This window comes from Protopterus annectens, chromosome 17.part0, assembly GCF_019279795.1.
Source record: "Protopterus annectens isolate FY-2018-M chromosome 17.part0, PAN1.0, whole genome shotgun sequence".
In the NCBI taxonomy this organism is placed as follows: Eukaryota; Metazoa; Chordata; order Ceratodontiformes; family Protopteridae; genus Protopterus; species Protopterus annectens.
This window is the reverse complement of record NC_056751.1, coordinates 455,887,879-455,905,921: the sequence shown is the minus strand read 5'-3', so window position 1 is coordinate 455,905,921 and position 18,043 is coordinate 455,887,879. Positions and strand designations below refer to the sequence as shown.

General features: G+C 39.0%; 1 long non-coding RNA gene across 1 annotated transcript in view; it reads left to right on the top strand.

The window, feature by feature from the left end:
- Nucleotides 1–3,721: 3,721 nt before the first annotated feature.
- Nucleotides 3,722–18,043, top strand: part of LOC122791303 — a 969,057-nt gene continuing 954,735 nt past the window's right edge. The window contains exon 1 of the long non-coding RNA XR_006363128.1: nt 3,722–3,911. This is a non-coding gene — a long non-coding RNA (uncharacterized LOC122791303). The remainder of the gene's footprint in view (nt 3,912–18,043) is intronic.

Below are 18,043 nucleotides of genomic sequence, written 5' to 3'. Positions count from 1 at the left end.
GATAAAAGGTATACAGCAGGTACAGAGCCGCCACCTAGTGGGCAGTTACCAGAATTGCGGAGTGTGCCGCAGCTGAAGCTAAATCCAGGATGAAGGAGAAATGAAGAGATAGAGGAGAGGAGCTAATATGGCAGTTAAGCAGGCAGGGTAAAAATAATGGGAGTTGGAGTATGAAATAGGCTGGAGGTGGGAAATATGGCAGACTGCAGTGGGGGGGGGGGGATGGCTGCTGCCGTACCGAACTCAGGAGACACACCTAACCTGGCAAAGTAGATTTGTATAAATTAAGGATAAAGTCTTTAGTTGAATATAGCAAACATACTTTCTGTATGAGTGTTCCTGGATATACTCTCAGGGAGCTGATAGGTGACTTCTTTGCCCCAAGTATGCTTCTATGTGAGTCAATGCGGGGCAGTTTCAGGCTAAAAAAGGAACCCAGAGCTGCAGAGTGTAGAGAGAGAGAGAAACAGGTAGTGAGGGAAGCAGTGTAATAGCTAGACAAAACAAGCAAACCTTTAAATAGACATTATTGTATCACAAATCTCAGCAGGAGAAATAATAGTATACTACACAGGCAAAAACATTAATAAAGTGAATTTACTATATGTTAAACTTGATGTAAAACAATAGAGTACTAGTGTGGCAAATATATAGTGGCAGCTCAACAGGCTGATTTTAGTAATGGATAGCAAAAATTGTATGTCCCATGGGTTAACGCTGGCAGATAAAATGCGATTCCAGCAGCAAATTATAAGTAATGCCAGCAGTATACCTTTCCGCTAATGCAGTAAAGGAATTGGATATACACGCAGCCTGTTTTGCATGTTTTTAATGGTAGAGAGTAGTAAAAGAACCGGTTGTTATAAATAATGACAAATAATGAGAGGATAGAGCGTTTTTGTTATCCAGAACTCTAACTAATAATAAACGCTTATTAGTTGATTGCCCACGTGCAGAACGCCGATGGAAAGTTGGCGTGGGCGGTAAAGTTGCATTAAAAAGCACACTGTTTGCTACTATTTATCATAGTAAAAGTATACCATATTTACATTGTTGGGAGGTAGTTAAGTTAAATTATGCTAGTAGTCAAATAAAGGCTGCTTTTTAACAGGAGATAGAAAAAATAAATGCCAGATTGAGGAAAGCGCACGAGCAGAACACTAATGAGAAGTAGCGTGCCCAAGGAAATTACAATGTGGAGCGCACTGTGCGCTACTGTATGTCAAATAAGATAATTTGCACAATATGCAATCCTAGATATAAAATAGGTTGAGCTGATGCAGGCGAAAGAGATTGCTAGTAGCGTGGCAGAGAGATTGCGTTATGGAGCACAGTGTATGATATTACTGAACAAGAATCAATTACCTAACACATTATACAATTCTTAATATGTAAGCAATGAGGTTAAGGCCGCTATGTAACAAATATAGCAGAATAAAACCATGCCAATCTCTAAAGGATCTAGTTATCTTAACAACCTTTAAAATCAGTAAAGTTAAGGGAAAAACTCGCTTCAAGGTAAGCGTAAAACACAACTAAGGCTGAAGCAACATAGCTTATTGGTAACAGTTCTTTTACCAGAGATGAAATAAAAAATAGAATATCCCATGAACTGAAGGAATAGACATTATTTAATTTTCCTCACAATTACCTTTTTTCTTGGGGGTGGTGATTTTTTTCTCCTATCTGCATCATCCTACAGCCCTCCATCCAAGTGCCACAAATCCTTTGCCAGGTCTACCATCCACCTTCTACCCTCCTGGGCTATCTCCAATAGTCCAAAGCCAACATGGATCTTAAGGGTGTACTGGGGTCTCTGCACATCTGTCTGAGGTTTTGCTTTATGACTGACCCCTGTTTCTTCCTCCCATGGTCCTCTTAATAATGTCTGAGTGCTGGTCATACAGTGAAGTATGAGGAGTATTGCCCCACCTCTGTAACAGTGCACCCATCCTCCAACCTCTATTCTCTTTGGAACACAGCTCTCATTTATGATGTTCCTGTCCTCTACCAAGGATCATTGCAGGAGACACTCTAGAGGTACTGCCTTCCCACAAGAAATGGTAACATAAATCCTCCCATGGTGATTCATCAGTTAACAGTGGTGTTAATAGAACCGAGATCAGCTGTGCTTTATCTCTCTACTCCAGTGGAGCAGTGAGAATTATCACTTCTTGTACTTATTATGCTCATCTATCTGTTTGAGAGGAATCCTTAAACCCCCTTTTTTTGTTATGAAGTGTATCAGTGCAAAAACAATTTGTTTATGCCCAAGGAATGCCGACAGTTTCATAACAGTATTTAGTACTTATCATGGGATAGCTGAAACAAGTAGGGGTTAATAATTTTGCTTTATCTTTGATAAGGTTCATAAACAATGCAAGAAGTCAAAGTAATAGAAGCAACACAGAACCTTCAGGCTGGCATTGTACAAGTGCATTAGCCAACCTATTAGTACAGTGGTAGGAAGGTAGATGGAAGGAGTAGCCACTGTGATTATATAAGGTGATCTAGCTTGGGAGGAGTAACTTTAGTGGGTAGATATTGCTCAGACTTAGACTCCATGTATGTATCCTAATGTTTCTAAGTTCTGCAGTAGAAAATGGGGAGCATCTGTGGTGTCAAGAGACCTGGCCAGTAGTGAAGTAGATGCTATTTGCAGGAAGAAAAATAATACAATGTAACAGAGGGTTCCTGCCAACTAGAAGGTTCTGTAATTTAAAGTGTCCTAGAAGGAATACATCTATAAGAAAGAAGTGAAACAAACTGAAGAATGGTGACCAGCTCCACTAGAGCTCACAAAGATGGGTTAGAGATGAACTGCATGTCAAGTTGTATTGCCATCCTGGGGAGTTGTGCTCTTCATGTGCACTGACTGTCTGGGTCCTGCTACCCAGCATCATCTATTCTGTAGAAATAAAGCATCCACTTAACAAGGAATACAGGCAATGCATGTAATATAGTAAGATTAATGGCAGGGATATACAACTGCAGTCACTGCATGGTTTTCATAACTGTGCACCTAAACCGCCCTCAGCTGTGAGTACATATGTATTGTATAATTACAGCTTATGAATAAAAGTACACAACGTACTGGACATATTATTTTACAGTTCATATAAATGATTAACCCAGGACTGGAGAAACATGTATCATTGTTTCGTACATTAGTCACTTCGTAAGACTATTAGATTAAACAGCCCATATCTCAAAAGTTTTAAAAGCATAAAGCCAGACTAAGAGCTTGTTCAATAAGGCGATGCTAGTCTCTGACTTAACAAAGGTAGCACAGGGCTGTTAGCAGTAGTCTCTCTGATAAACTGAAATGCATATAAAAGGAAGTTTCAATACAGATCTAAATAATGGAGGAGTATCAGTATTAATTAACATGAGAAATGTCTTCTTTGTAGAGCTATGGTTGCTTTTATTGCAGCATAGTTTCCTACATTTCACTGTGTTTTTCTCTTCTATGTACTCTTGAAGCTAAGAAGAAGAAATGACAGTAAGAAAATGCTCAGATACATTGTGTTTTTCTTTCTTTTACTACCATAGCATCTATAGGGTGATATAACATTTACCTTGTTTTAAGTTATTCTGCATAAACTTGCTTTAAAAAAATCCTGTGATTAGAATGGCATAGCTAGGATTAGTAAATTGCAAACGCTGCCAGATAAATACAGGAGATAAGGGACTGTTTTTGATTGGTCAGAAAGGAACTACATTCAAGCTGTTCACAGATGGAGTAGGTTTGACAAATATGTTTAGAATTAGGTGAAAGAAATACAAAGCTAGTGCTTGCACTTGGACTCAGAAAAATTGAGAAATGCAAGTGTATGTTGTAAGCAGTATTATAAGGATTTTCTGAAAATAAATTGAAAAGCACTTTCTCTCCTCATACGTTATTTAGAAAGGTAAGTTTCCACAGCAAAAACATTATAATGTGTGTCATTGTGTTGCTTCCTGGGATAGAGTGGTGAAAAAATATGTATTTTCTAAACAGTATATGAAATGTAGCTTACAGGTTGGGAGCCTATATGTACACTAACAAATATTCTGATATGTAACATAGAGGTGTAAGTTTGTTCCTAATATTACAAACTTACAGTAATGAATATTTTCTGTCTAAACGGTCTGATCTGGTCTGTTGAGCTTGGATTGTTGTGAGTATTGTTACAGAACATTTAATTTTACCCCAATAGATTTACAACTGTTTATAATTTCAGATCTTTACTACCTGAATATCTACTGTCCTATATAGCTCTAGTAGAATCTGACTAGCTATGTTACACATGTATATGGAACAAATATAAAAACTCTTTCTAATATTCCTTAACAAATAATATTTGCATAACTAGAATATTAATCTACAGTTAGGGGAAGAGATAGGTATTCCTAATAGCTTTGTCTGTAAATGTTGTAGTCAATGGCAAACAGGCCACTGCTGTGCATTCATTAGTCAGTTACCTTTAAAAGTGGTTTAAGATTTCCTTAAGTAATGAACTGTCCTTCTTGTTTTTACATACTTCTGTTGAAGGTTCAATTGTAGCATACAGAATTTCATATAAGAGGCTACTTTTCAGTAATAATAATGACTAGCGGGATGAGAATCTTATCAGTACTCATTTTAGTTATGATCAGACAGTAACATATGTGGTTGGACAATAACATGATCCTCCAGGCTCATAGGATGGAAAAGCCCAGTGAGGCACTGAATGGCTTCATCAAACTCTTGTTTGAAGAGTGCAGTTGGAGGGCCCTGGGTTCCATGTTTCTAACTAGACAATGCAGTGCATTGGAAATGCAAGCAGTATTGTTTTGGGGCACATTTTACAGACAATAACATTAAACAGTTGGTTGAATGCAGATCTTGGAGGGAAGAGATCCCATTTTACTATGAATTTCATGGAACAATAGAAATGCAGTCTGCTTTTGGGTTAAGATAAACAGCTTGCAGGCAGTCACAGCAAAGTGGTTGGAATTATCCTAAGTTGTTACAGATGTTCTAGCTTAAATATAACAATTCTGTCATTAAACAACCTGCATCAAATTTCATATTTTGTGTTGTATACTCTGTAGAGATGCAGTTATATATCTGTAATATATTGACTGCTTAATTGCAAAGTATACATATGCATGTGTTGTCCCTTAAGCTTGTTCACACTCAGTTTGTTCTGGTTAAATCAAATGACAGGTTCGTATGAATCTGTAAAGGATTCTTCAGCATAAGCAAGTAAGTAGCAAAACTAGTGCAGTTGGTGAACTATTGGTAAACAGTTTTGTTATCCTACCATATGACTTTGCATACCCTGTTAACCTGCAGATAGTCAGGAGACCTTGACAAGTTTGAAAGAATCAGTATCTTTATGTGGTTGGAAGGTGGTGAGTACCAGTAAATTATGCTTTATGACAAGCACTGTAGCCTGATGTTCATCTGGCTTTAATAACACCATGTGTATCACCTTGCCTTCCTAGGTATTTTGTAAAACCACACTAGGATTTGGACATCATCTGTCTGCTGTAAACAGAACAAGTTAATGGTAATTACTTGAGTAAACACTGATTGCAGTGGGTAAAAAAAGAGCAAAAGGCAGTGAAGGTGTCATGCTAGCTAGAGAGAATCCAGCCTTTATTGTGAGTTACATGAAATATATGTGGGGAAACTTAAATGAAATGAAGGATGCTGACGAGATATATTATGGTCTTGGATGAACTGCATGGCAGGCTGTCTTGCCCTTCTAAAGAGCAGTCCCTTTACAGTGCACAACCTTTCTGTGGATAGATGAGACAGTGATTCATTGGTTAGCATTGTCGCCTCACAGCAAGAGGTTGTCTGGTTTGATTCTTGGTCTGGATGCCTTTTTTTTGCAGTCTGCATGCCCTCCCTGCATTTCTGTGGGTTTCATCTGGGTGCTCCGGTTTCTTCCAACATGCCAAAGATGTGTCTGCACCATTTCTTCTCAGTCCCCCTCTGAAAATGAGCTCTTTCCCAGTAAACAAATGTTAAGTAAATAAAGTGCTCTTTTTATGTGTTGTACCCTATACCTCTACTCTCAGACCTACAGATGGGTCATCTAGTGAACTGTGCTGTTCCCATATCTGTGTCTTCCACAACCTGAAGCTTAGAGGCAAAATAAAAAAAATCTTCTGTCCCCTGTAACCATATCTAGTTACTTGATATAGATGCAGAAAGCAGTTTGGTACATTTAAATCACCAAACACTGAACACTTCAACTACAACTTCAGTATCAGAATTTGTTTATGAAGCTATGATTTTGTTTATGAAGCTAAGATTTTCTTGTGGTTTCATAAAGCAATGCCATTTCCTGCTTATGTGCTTGATCAGCACCTGCCAATTGCTCTCCTAAAAGCTTGCTCCTGTGGCAGCCACCTCCGCTTTCCCACTTTCCTCTTCCCTAGTTATGGCTTTGTCTAGTTTGCTCAGATCTGTCTGTCATAAAAATGATTACAGGTGAGTGACAGCAAGGCTGTCTTACCCTTGTGTGATTGTCTTTCTGTTTTTTTTTTTTTTTTTTTTATATATAGAGGTTGACTAAGATCTCAGGAGAAATAGGAGGCAGCTTTTTATTGTCTTTCTGGAGAGGTTTATTCTTCAATATGTCCTACTGCTGTGTTTTTTATCTTACAGCTCTATTTAGCTTAGTAGTTGACCAGAGGGAAAAGTCACGGATGAAGTGTGAGGCAGGCTGAATCCTCCTGAGTCAAACAGACAGCCTGCTATACTACTCTTCTGTAAAGCTGTGTCCTTGTAGTATACTCTCCTTTGGTGTGGGGGGGCATCTTTGTCCTTTTTACATTTGTAGTGAAGTCAAACTACTGTCCTTTACATTGTTTTTCTTTGCATTTTTATTGCAAATGAAATAGAAGTCTACAATTAGTTCTTCTGTTTCAATTGTACAAACAACTGTAAATGTGTGCAGTAGTTATGCTTGTGACATAGTGTGAATAAAATTCATTACACGTTTCTTAGTAAGGTCCTCAGAATTGACTACCAGTACATTTGAGATACAACCTCCTACTTGGATCAGTAATTCACAAAGCCCTTTCTCCTGAAACGTTATCCCTTGACTCATAAATGTTTCAACAAAACTCCACATATAATCTCAGAGGTATTTCTCAATCTCAACCCACCATAATAACTGCAAAAAGTAGACTGTTGAACTGTGACCATACAGTCTCCATCCTAGCATCTAAAGTGAGAACTCCATTCCTCTCTGAGAAATCCTAAAGTACTCTGACAGCAGTTCAAGAAACCCATTTTTACCCAAGCTAAGTGCATCTGCACTCACTGAGGTCACGTTAGATGAACCCTGCAGCTCTCACACACACCCCTTTATCCCTATTTCATCCTTCCTTTGCTCCTCTTGTCATCCCCTTTACTTATTACTTTTCATTCACCATACTTCCCTCTTTTGTTTGCATCTCTGACTTTCTCCTTTCTGTTCCTCTCGCGCCTTTTCTCTGTGTTCCTTTTCTTGAAACTGTTAACTAGTAAACAGTAAAACCGAACTAACTTGCGTACAAAATAATAAAAAAAAAAGCTTTTTGACCTTTTTTTTTTTAAATAACAACTTCAGTAAGTGATTTCATCTCCTAAAGACACAGACTTCAACAGACTCTGCAGTCTCAGTGTTTTAAGAGACAATAGCGCTTACTGAAGTAATTCTATTTTGTCTTGTGTTCTTTTACAGGCTTTCTTGAAAATGTTCTTGCATAGCTCATTATATGGAGCAGTAAGAAGACATTATGAAGGTTTACTGCTAATACTGTAGCATAAGCCAACCCAGTCATTATGGCTACATCTTGTCCTTAAAGCTCTGTTAAGCAGAATTTCACTTTTCCATTTATGTTATGAAATTAAACGATTCTTGAAGCAAATGTTTTATTATATTATTGCATCTGTAAACATGTACATGCATTTTTAGCATAGCCTTGTACATGCAAATATGTTTTGTTCATTTCCTATCTGATCCTATTTACCCACACTGTGCCTGCAAATGGTCTATTGAGATCCGCACTACCACAGTAAACAAAAACAAAGTTTTCTAAAACTTCTATAATGTACTCTATTTTTAACACTGCAAAAGACGTGGAAAGCACTTGCAAACAACTCACCTGAATGTGTGCTGCTGGCCGGCCCAGCTGATATGTCCACCACCTCTGCATGCCATCAAGCCTGTGTCAGCACTGACCAACTGGATTGGGGGATGATGGTTACAAATGTTAGCTCAGACTTCAACTTAGACAAGTATCTATGTTTTTTGCAATCTCCAGAGATCATCACTTCTAACCTTTGCAAGAATGAAGCTTGCAGCAGATGGAGTATTTCTTTCTCCTTATGCCAGCTTTGGGGCTCGACCCTGAGCTTTTACAGGGGTTATAATTTCTATGCCAATTTTAACTCAAAATGAAGAGCGAGAGTGGCTCGCACACCAGTACTCCCAGCTGCATACCTATCTGGCAGCTTTCATCCTGTGCTGGTGCCTGCTGTCCTCAGAAAAGCAGATGCATTTATGAATAGACAAACCTACACTTGTTTCATGGCCGAAAGCTAAGGTGGGGAGTGTTCACAAGCACATCTGTGAGCCCTTTACAGCTCATCCATTGCAGTATGAACTTAGTTACACAGCTTAATAAAGTTACACACACTGTTTCATAGAGCTGAGTGCTGAAAAACCCAAGTTGCATTAGAATTTCATAAACTGCATAAAATTTCCAGAAACCTTCTCAGTGTAGTCATTTTGAGTGCTACTGGGCACTGTATTTCTGTGCAGGCTGTAGAAAAGTGTGTATTAAATCCTGTAGTTTAAGATGGATACAATTGGGATCAAAACTGAAGAAATATGCTGTTCCCATTGGACTTTGCTGTGATGTCTAAAGGATTATCTTCTGTTAATTGTAAGGAGGGAAATACTACTGGCTTTGCTGAGGCAAACCATCATATGTGATTAATATTGAGTAGTTTACATTAAATGAAGTTACTTATCGCAGACAGAGGTAATCTGGAAATGCTCAATTCCAAGGCTTAGGCAGTCTTATTGCATTTTAAGGAATAAACCAATAAATAACTTGTCATTCATTTTCTCTTCCCTTCAGACCCATATTCGCCGGCCTCCAGTGCAATATACATTTTATTACGTGACACAGGTGGACAGTTTTTATTATACACAACCAAAATAGAAACAATAGAGCAATGAGATGGAATTAGCAAAATGGTTGTGTACATAAGCAGTTTTTTTTTTTTGTTTTACTGATGTTGCATTCCTCCTTCAAATACACAAAATGGAATTAAACTCTGAGAATAAGGATGCACTAAATACCAGAAAATGTCTATTTCTAGGGAGAAGATCTACAGAGTCAGAGAACAAGACACAGGAAAGACAATTTTATCACTGAGGAAAAGCACACTGTCGTAATGTATTTGGATGCACAGAAATGTCTTTTTGGAAAAAGGTGAGGGGTCAAAGCATCCAGAGCAAGTTATCATGTGGAGTCAAGTTGGGACTTGCTTAAATGCGACGGGGTTAATGAGCTGCACCATGGCACAGTGCAAGAAAAGACCCATAGATATGGTGAGCTATGCAAGGAGTAAAGCTAAGGAGAGTGAAAGACCCATAGATATGGTGAGCTATGCAAGGAGTAAAGCTAAGGAGAGTGAAAGACCCATAGATGTGGTGAGCTATGCAAGGAGTAAAGCTAAGGAGAGTGAAAGACCCATAGATATGGTGAGCTATGCAAGGAGTAAAGCTAAGGAGAGTGAAAGACCCGTAGATATGGTGAGCTATGCAAGGAGTAAAGCTAAGGTGAGTGAAAGACCCGTAGATATGGTGAGCTATGCAAGGAGTAAAGCTAAGGAGAGTGAAAGACCCGTAGATATGGTGAGCTATGCAAGGAGTAAAGCTAAGGAGAGTGAAAGACCCGTAGATATGGTGAGCTATGCAAGGAGTAAAGCTAAGGAGAATGCAACTACTAACAGTAACCCCAGTGGGCCTTCCATTGCCCAGCCTTTTGCATCTGATGAGGAGTGCCTGCTCTGTTTAGAAGGTGATGCTTATAATGTAAAAGAGTGTATGGGGTTCAGTTGAGGTAGTTTAGACATCAATAACTTTGTAAAACTACAATATCAACACAATGGTGGTGCAAAAGGTTAGTATTTTGCTAGCATTAGCAATTTCAGGGTATGTGTGCTTGGAATGGTAACTGTGTACATGTAAATGTGAAATGTTTTTTTTTTATCATGTATGCCGTTAACATCCAGCTGGCATACCACCATCTCCATATTTATTATGTGGTAAGTGTGGACATTATAAATTTGGTAATGACATCATATGCTTGCTACAGGTGACACTATCCACAATCAAATGCTGTGGTGCACCACAGCAGGCTAATGTTGACAGAACAATGGCTGCTGAAAATATTTTTTTACTCCCACACTCATGATACAGCCTTAGGACAGTAACCTATTATTGTAAAGTGTACTGGCTGTGTGCCCTAACCTACAGCAGGTGGAAAACTCTGTAGTCAATGACACATGTTCAAGCACGCTGCATAATGAGGCGATATTACCATAAGGGCTAGCACCTCTTTCCCATATATAAGCAGAACCTCTGGAGGATGGCGAAGTCCTGTTGGAGTTAAATTACCCATTGTATGCCTATACACAGGGGTGACAGGTGAAGACATTTTTCACAGTTTGCTATGGAGACTTACAAGGCCTTGTCTGCCCAACAACAGATGACCATGACACAGTTCTTGCTGTTGCCACTAAAACAGTAGAAATGGTTAATTGTACAAAGTATACTGAAGAAATGTACCTAAACATGGGAATGATGGAGACCAAGGACAATGCCATGGTGATCCTCATACACATTGTGGCTGCACACATGCCATTCATGTCAGCCTCTCTCTGCACACAGTAAGGCTCTTTACTGAGACCACTTGAAGTGAATAATAGAATGTCAACATTCCTGGAAGGTGAGATAATGGACATCATGTGTGTCCCAGTGAAGTACTGCAGACATTCATGCAGGTTATATTAAGAAGAAAGCAGTTTGAGCTCATCATTAAAGGTAGAACCTATTTATCAATGACTAGGTCCTATATTACTGTCAGCTCAATACTGAAGTTTCCCTGTATCCATGCCTCTCAACTGTCCAAATTTTTGCCTCATAATTTCTGTTCCTCATAAAATTTGTGATTTTCTGGCAAATTACTGGGATGATTTCAAGACTGAAATCAGTAAATAATTATATACATTTGTGTTTCAAACTTCATATCCTTCTGAAAAATGCATAAGACCAATCCTGTTATTCTAGCAGCTTTCTAAAAGCAATATTTAAAATATGTCCCTATTTTGGAGACTTTGCCCCTCATTCTGTCAGGGTTTGTCATGATTTTTTTGCACTGAGAGGCATACATGCATCACTGGAGTAATTCGATCACCTACTCGATCTATGAGCTTTTTACAAAACTTGTCACTACAAGCCATTGTGTTTGTGTTAAATATGGAATGTGTCAAAGTTTCAAGCACAGTAACACATACTTTTTTTTACCAGGAGAATCATTCGTAAAATAGCATAGAGATCACAACACTTCAAATCACATCTGGTAGAAATTACAAATTCTACACTTGCTTTCATGTTCCTGAAAAATGTGTAGCAAAATAAAGAATACAGAATAAAGGGGAAAAATAACTGAGATTTATTATAACATTTCTAGATGTGAAAAAAAATGCATATCCATTCGCTAGTAAATGCGACTGCAGTAGCAAATTGATTCAGTTTTTCAAAGTACAGAACTAACATTTATATAGCCTGTTACTTTATACTTCATTATATAATTCATACTATAATTCAGTACTCTGAACTCCACTAGTATAACTAGCAAAGGGGCAAACAGTAGTGGGAGCTGCACTTTTACTATAAGTCAGAGGCTGTTGCAGTTTTGAAACAGACCAATAAACCGGTTATGTGAAATGCAGCAGGCTGTAAACATTGTGCTTGCAGTAACAGGCTCATATAGAAGGGTACCAGAGATTCATCTAGGAAAACGAAAAGCGTTTTCACCTAGTCAAAAACCACACTCTGTGACTATCCATTTTATGGGACAGGGATGTGTTAAAGTGATTCTTGTGCATAAATCGCTGATGTCAGTAACAAGGTATGAGATGGGGACACACAAGGAAGGGGGAGATTAGTCAGTACTACCTATCTCACTATACAGATAAATATGTTTAAAAAAACTATAATGGACCACACTTGGCATCTGTCTGATCATAAGAAACCATACTATGTAGGATGTCGTGGTATAGGGAACTTGCATGCCATTAGTGTGAAGCATTGGTGGATGCTGTGTTGATATGTTAGTGATGGCATCACACAGCACTTGACAGTTAATGAATGACTTTTCCTCTTACAGTGACTCTCCATCCCTAGCCCATATTGGGCCCATATAGTCAAATTGATACAATCCTTTCCACCAAACACCCCAGGAAAGCATGTCATTCTGTCAAAAGCTTGCATGATACTGGGGGGCCCTACAGGGACACTGAGAAATAAACACATTCTCTTACTGTCTAAGAGAATATTGAGAAACTGCTACAGGATCCACTGTGTATAAGTCTTTGATATGGCCAGTGTGTCTCCAGTCTGTGTTTGAAACGTCTCTGTGGAACTATAATTGGGGCTAAACATACCTTGATGTCTACAGGCATAGGCAAGCAACACATCCCCCATTTTCAATTCGTAAGAAATACAAGCGTACCAAAGCCCTCTCCATATCCCACTGTACTGTAAATCTATTCTGTAACTCCTGATGCCAAAGTCAGCATGGGGTATTCTTTGTGTATACCCCAATGCCTTGGGTTGAGGAGCACTGCTGAATACACTGAGTTTTAGCCAAAAAGTGACAAACCAAAGTGGAAAACAATAAAACTTTCATCAAAACATAGTATCTTCACTGATTCCAAAGTAATGGGAAAAGGCAAGTATTTGCTTTTTAAAACAGAAGTTTGCATGGCTCACTTGCACATCAAGAAGTAACCCTTAATAACAAACTGTGGGAAGACAGCCCTATTTGCATAAGAAATGGCTATAAAATGAGTGTTTTACTTATTTCCATCAGACTTTGTAATCACTTTCTAACTATAGTACTTAATCACAGCTTATGCCCCTTTATTGCATCTCTCTTGTGCTTGTGTGCAGCCAGAGCACTTACCTTATTTATTACTGACATCTGAATCAGACTTCTTTGCTTAGTTTAGTGCAGTTAACTGAATATTTCAAATTTGTCAAGACTAACTGAGCAGGAAAACCAGATCAGTACATAATATCCCTAGACTTGTCAGCAGTGATGTCATGCATTGCTAAACTGAATTTGCAGCCATTGCTGATAACTCAGGAATATACAAAAATGCTCTCAGTGGGATATATTATTTTTACCCATTATCAGTACAGTAGCTGCAGTGAAAACTGGAGGTGATTTGCAAAATATCTGTTATTAGACACATGTATCAGTCTATGGTTAACATACTGGCAGCAAGTTGTAGTAAATTTGTATGATTGAAGAGAAGTGTGTGTTTAATTCTAAGGTTTTGTGAACATTGTTGCTTTTAGGGAGATTGCAATTCCCAGATTAACAGAAATTTGGTAGGGCAGTGCCATTAAAAGCAGGTTTTCACATTTCTGAAACCAAATGAGATGGAGTAGGAATTGCTGCAGATGTTGTGGTGGAGGCAGAAATAAGCATCTCGAATCCAAAGTTAACTGAAGATTATTAGAAAGTTGTGTTAATTTGAATAGGCAGTTGTCAAGTTTGGGGGGAATGGGTAAATTATGATATATTGCTTGCTTCAGATATTTGATGCTGTTAATTTTCTCTGGTCTGAAGTATGGAGTAAAATTTAACTTCACATCTGTGAAAAGATGACATTGCCTCAAACTGTGCAGTGCTATACTTTGTCTGGCAGTTGATGCAGACATTTAAGGTTGGGAGCTGTACTTCCTGTGGTACAGGGTCAAGTCCATTAGCCCTCATTTTTCTATGGAGGTACCCTGAACAAGCCATTTAACCAGATACTGGTCACAGTTCACCCCTGGAAATGAAATAACTGTGCGTATACCTGAATTATAAGTCTGTATTATAATCAATGAAAAGGAGGTAGTGTCATCCCAAGTTGGGGAGGGGGCATACAGAAGCCTTGTAGCATAAGAATCCAGTGGGACATTCATCTTTCTCTGCTGATACACAAGGTACATTGAAACCACTAGCATCTTTTCTGCTTGGCTTTCACAATATACCAGAGGGAGAAAAGCCTCTTGTACTTTGAGTAGAGCTTAAGAAAGAAACGCCAGTATCCATTCCTTAAGTAACACTTGTAAAGGTGGTAAAGATATCAAAGAATGGAGTTTAATAAATTTTACTTACTCAAAGAATGTTAAGTTTCTGTCATGGGAAATGGACTATGTAAGATGTGAAACTGTCCTAGAGTTAGCATTTGGTGGCCCACACTGAAGGATAAATAGAAAATTTGTCAAAATTTGTAATGGCTTGTATTATGGTATACCAGTTTAATACTGCAAACTTTTTCAGGTAAGTAATATGAGTTCTTAAAACTTGTTTGAAACTCTTAAAATTGTTGCATTAACCCTACTTGTATGTCATGTGATGGACAGGTAGGTTAAGTTACAGGCACTTCGCTCCATCTGTCAAACCCTGAAGTGGCAAACTGAGACTGCGCATACTTAAAAGCTGGGCCATAGGAATGACCTTTTCAGAAGATCTCTGTAAACTGAGGTGTTGGTTTGCTTTGCCCTTGACTTGAGTGTAGGTAAACAGACTTGTGGACCTGTGTGACTTGGTTAGGCCTGAGAACTGTAGCTAATGTTAGCAGCTTGGTATATATTTTCTGTTAATGTTCTGACATTATAATATTTACTTTTATTATTCTGATGGTTGTTTACTTTAAGCATTGCTTTTGTCATTTTATATATTGTTTAATTTTATATATTGGTGGCATCTTTTCACACTGCCATGAGTTTACTCACTGGTATGCTCTTTTATACTTGCAGCATTCTAATTTTAACAGTCGTTTGACTCTGGTTGGAAGCAGAAAAAGTATATGTTACTTCTTGAAGATGGGAGTTGTGTAGCCTCTCTGTGTTAAACACTGGAAAGGCCTGGACATGGTCATGTAGGGAGGGAGGGACGATTGCTGGGATACTTAAAGGACATGTAGGCCTGTTCTCTTTCTGCAGGATTTTGATACTATTAGTGAATTAACTAGTCTTGTAGCCGCACCCTCGATTAGATCAGTTTTTGTGTAGTGCATAGGTTACCAAATTGAGTGGTGTTTGATGCCACCTAAATATATAAAGTTGAAGATTCTCTTTGACAAGAAGTCTTGCTCCAAGGAATGGATTACAGTAAGCTGAAGGTGGGGGGCCTACCAACATATCAGTGATGGTCAGACTAGATGCCTCCATGGGATTGCTTTGGTATAATAGACTGTTGGATGTCTACACAACTTGCTGAGTATGTACATATCCTTACATTCACTGCTGTAGTATTCATAACCTTCAGGATTCCCTGTCATGGAAGCATGTCTTCCATCCAGTATACCAAAGACTTCAGTTACTTTTAAAAGGTATGCCTAAACATTATTCAAATGCTCCTTGTATACCATAGGGCATAAAGTTGACATTCAGGCTTAACATAAACAGAACGTCTTTGCCGCCCGTCTGAATGCAAAATTTTTTTTTTTAACCATTGGTCTTTTTACCTGCATCTATTTTGCCTGTCGAATGTGTTTTCATTCTCCACTGATTTACATATGCCTCTTTTGCTGTGCAGATAAGTGCACTATTTTTTTGTTCATACATCTTGTTCTATTTGCCAGGTATTCATTCTGAAAACCCTTCACAGTAGACTTTCTTCCCTTTCCTTGTATGTAGAGAACCAGCATCTTAAGCTTCTTGCTAAAGACACAATGGCTAGAATCTCCTGCCCAGAGGGACAGCCATTAGAGAAAAAGGTATGACCAGAATCTTCTGCTGTCCAGTCTCTGCCAGGCGTTTCTCCTGAGGTTGTTACAAATCCAGAGGCTTGGCAAGCTGTGTTGTTGGATTCCTCTGCTAGGACCCTGTTGGAGGCCAGTGAGTTTCAGACTGGCAGCACATCCAGTGAAGCTTTGCAGGCATCCATCTTGGATGTTCAGGGGGAACCACGGTTGAATTTTTTTTTTTGAGGGGCTTGGGGGAGTTCCTCATATTTTAGTTGTGGAAGAAGATCCTGATATGATTTTCAACTGCAGTCCTGGGTCTGAGTCTTCTCAGTTTTTTGGATGGAACATTCCCTTAAAAAAGAATAAAAACTAAACATATTTCTTCTTCTCCTAGGGATCCCCAAAGTGAATGGCAGATTTTCACTTGGAGGCTATTTTCACCTTAATATCTTCAAAGCCTTCTCCAAGGGTTTCAATTCCTGCTCCTTGTTCCTCTACCCATCTTAATAGGCCTACGCTACTCAAATTGCTTCTCCTTTAGATTACGAGTCAGAGGTGGAGGAATCTATTAGTACTGATGCTCCTTTTGAGGAAATTTTCTTTGGGGTTTCACACTCTAGGATGATTTATTTATTTTTAGTGAGATTGTGCTCAGGTCCCTGATATCCATAGTAGGTACTATGATTTACTACAGTTGGTGTCTTCTAAATCTGCGGTTAATCCTCCTACTTTGGCTGCTTTGCTGGATATTTTTTCTTCCAATACCTCTCATTCTCCTGATTCTTTAGCCCCTGCTCCCAAGAAGACTGTTGTTGAGTGTCCTGCTTCTAACCCTTTTGTGGACTCTGTATCCTCTGATAAACCATGTCAATTGCTTCCGATGCCCAAGTTATTGCTTTCTGACAAGGATAATAGAACTAATAAGGTTTACACTTCTGCTACCTTGGGTTTTAGGGCTATTATCAGACCTATATGTCTAGGTATGTGTTGGCTTTTCTTTCTCAGGGCTGTCAACTTATTTCTGATTTTCCTCAGTCTGAGGGGAATACTCTGTTCTTTCTTTGCTAGGGACTTCCTCTCAAGTCATATGTCATTCTATTTAAAGTAGGTATGATGCAGGGATGCCCCTTCTAGGGCAGCTGTTTTTGGTTCGGTTATGAGGAGAGATTCTTGGCTTGGGCTCCAACCTCTGCCTGATGATGATAAAGCTAAGTCGATGGATGCTCCCCTGGATCCCAAACTTTTGTTTGGGAAAGCTGCTTCTGGTTTGTCCCTTCAGTAAAAGGGTAAGGCTTTACAGGAGCTTAAATATGTTTTTGATTCTCCTGTGCCTACATTTCAGTGGAACTAGCCTGCTAAGCCTGCCTTTGTTCACAGACATTCCTGCCCTTCTACTAGAGGCAAGAAGGGTGGAAAGTGGGCTTCTCCTGCAAAGGCTATTCATTTTTCAGGGTTTCTGGAGCCTTCCTTTCCAGACAAACCAGATGCTGTATGACTATCTGTCTCTTCCCAGACACATTTCCCTTTCTCTTCACCTTCCTTTTTCTCTTCCTGCTTAGCTTCAGATCACTCAAGGTTCTTGTTCTGCTGATCATTCATCAGTAGTGCTTCATAGTGTGGAATGCCTGACCTTCTTTTATTGGCATTACTCAACTTCCTTAGGAATGGCTTCCCTTTTTCCCCAGAGGATCTTAAAACTCTCTTGACTCAGGGTACTATTCAAGAGGTGCCTGTGCCCCAAAGGGGGAAAATATTCTACTCCAAGCTGTTTCTAGTACCAAGAAAAGAGGGTGCCTGAAGACTTAGTCTTGACCTCTCTCATCAAAACACTTTTTTAAAAAGTGCATTCCTTTCAGATGTTGTCTCTTCAGATTCTGTCTCCTCTACTGCTCTCTCAAGCCTATGCGTTGCCTCTGCTTCTCAAAGATGCTTATCTCCGTATTCTAATCCATCCTGTTTTCAGGAAGTTTTACATTTCTCCGTTTCTTCCTGGCATTTTCAATTCTCTGTTTGCCCTTTGGCCTT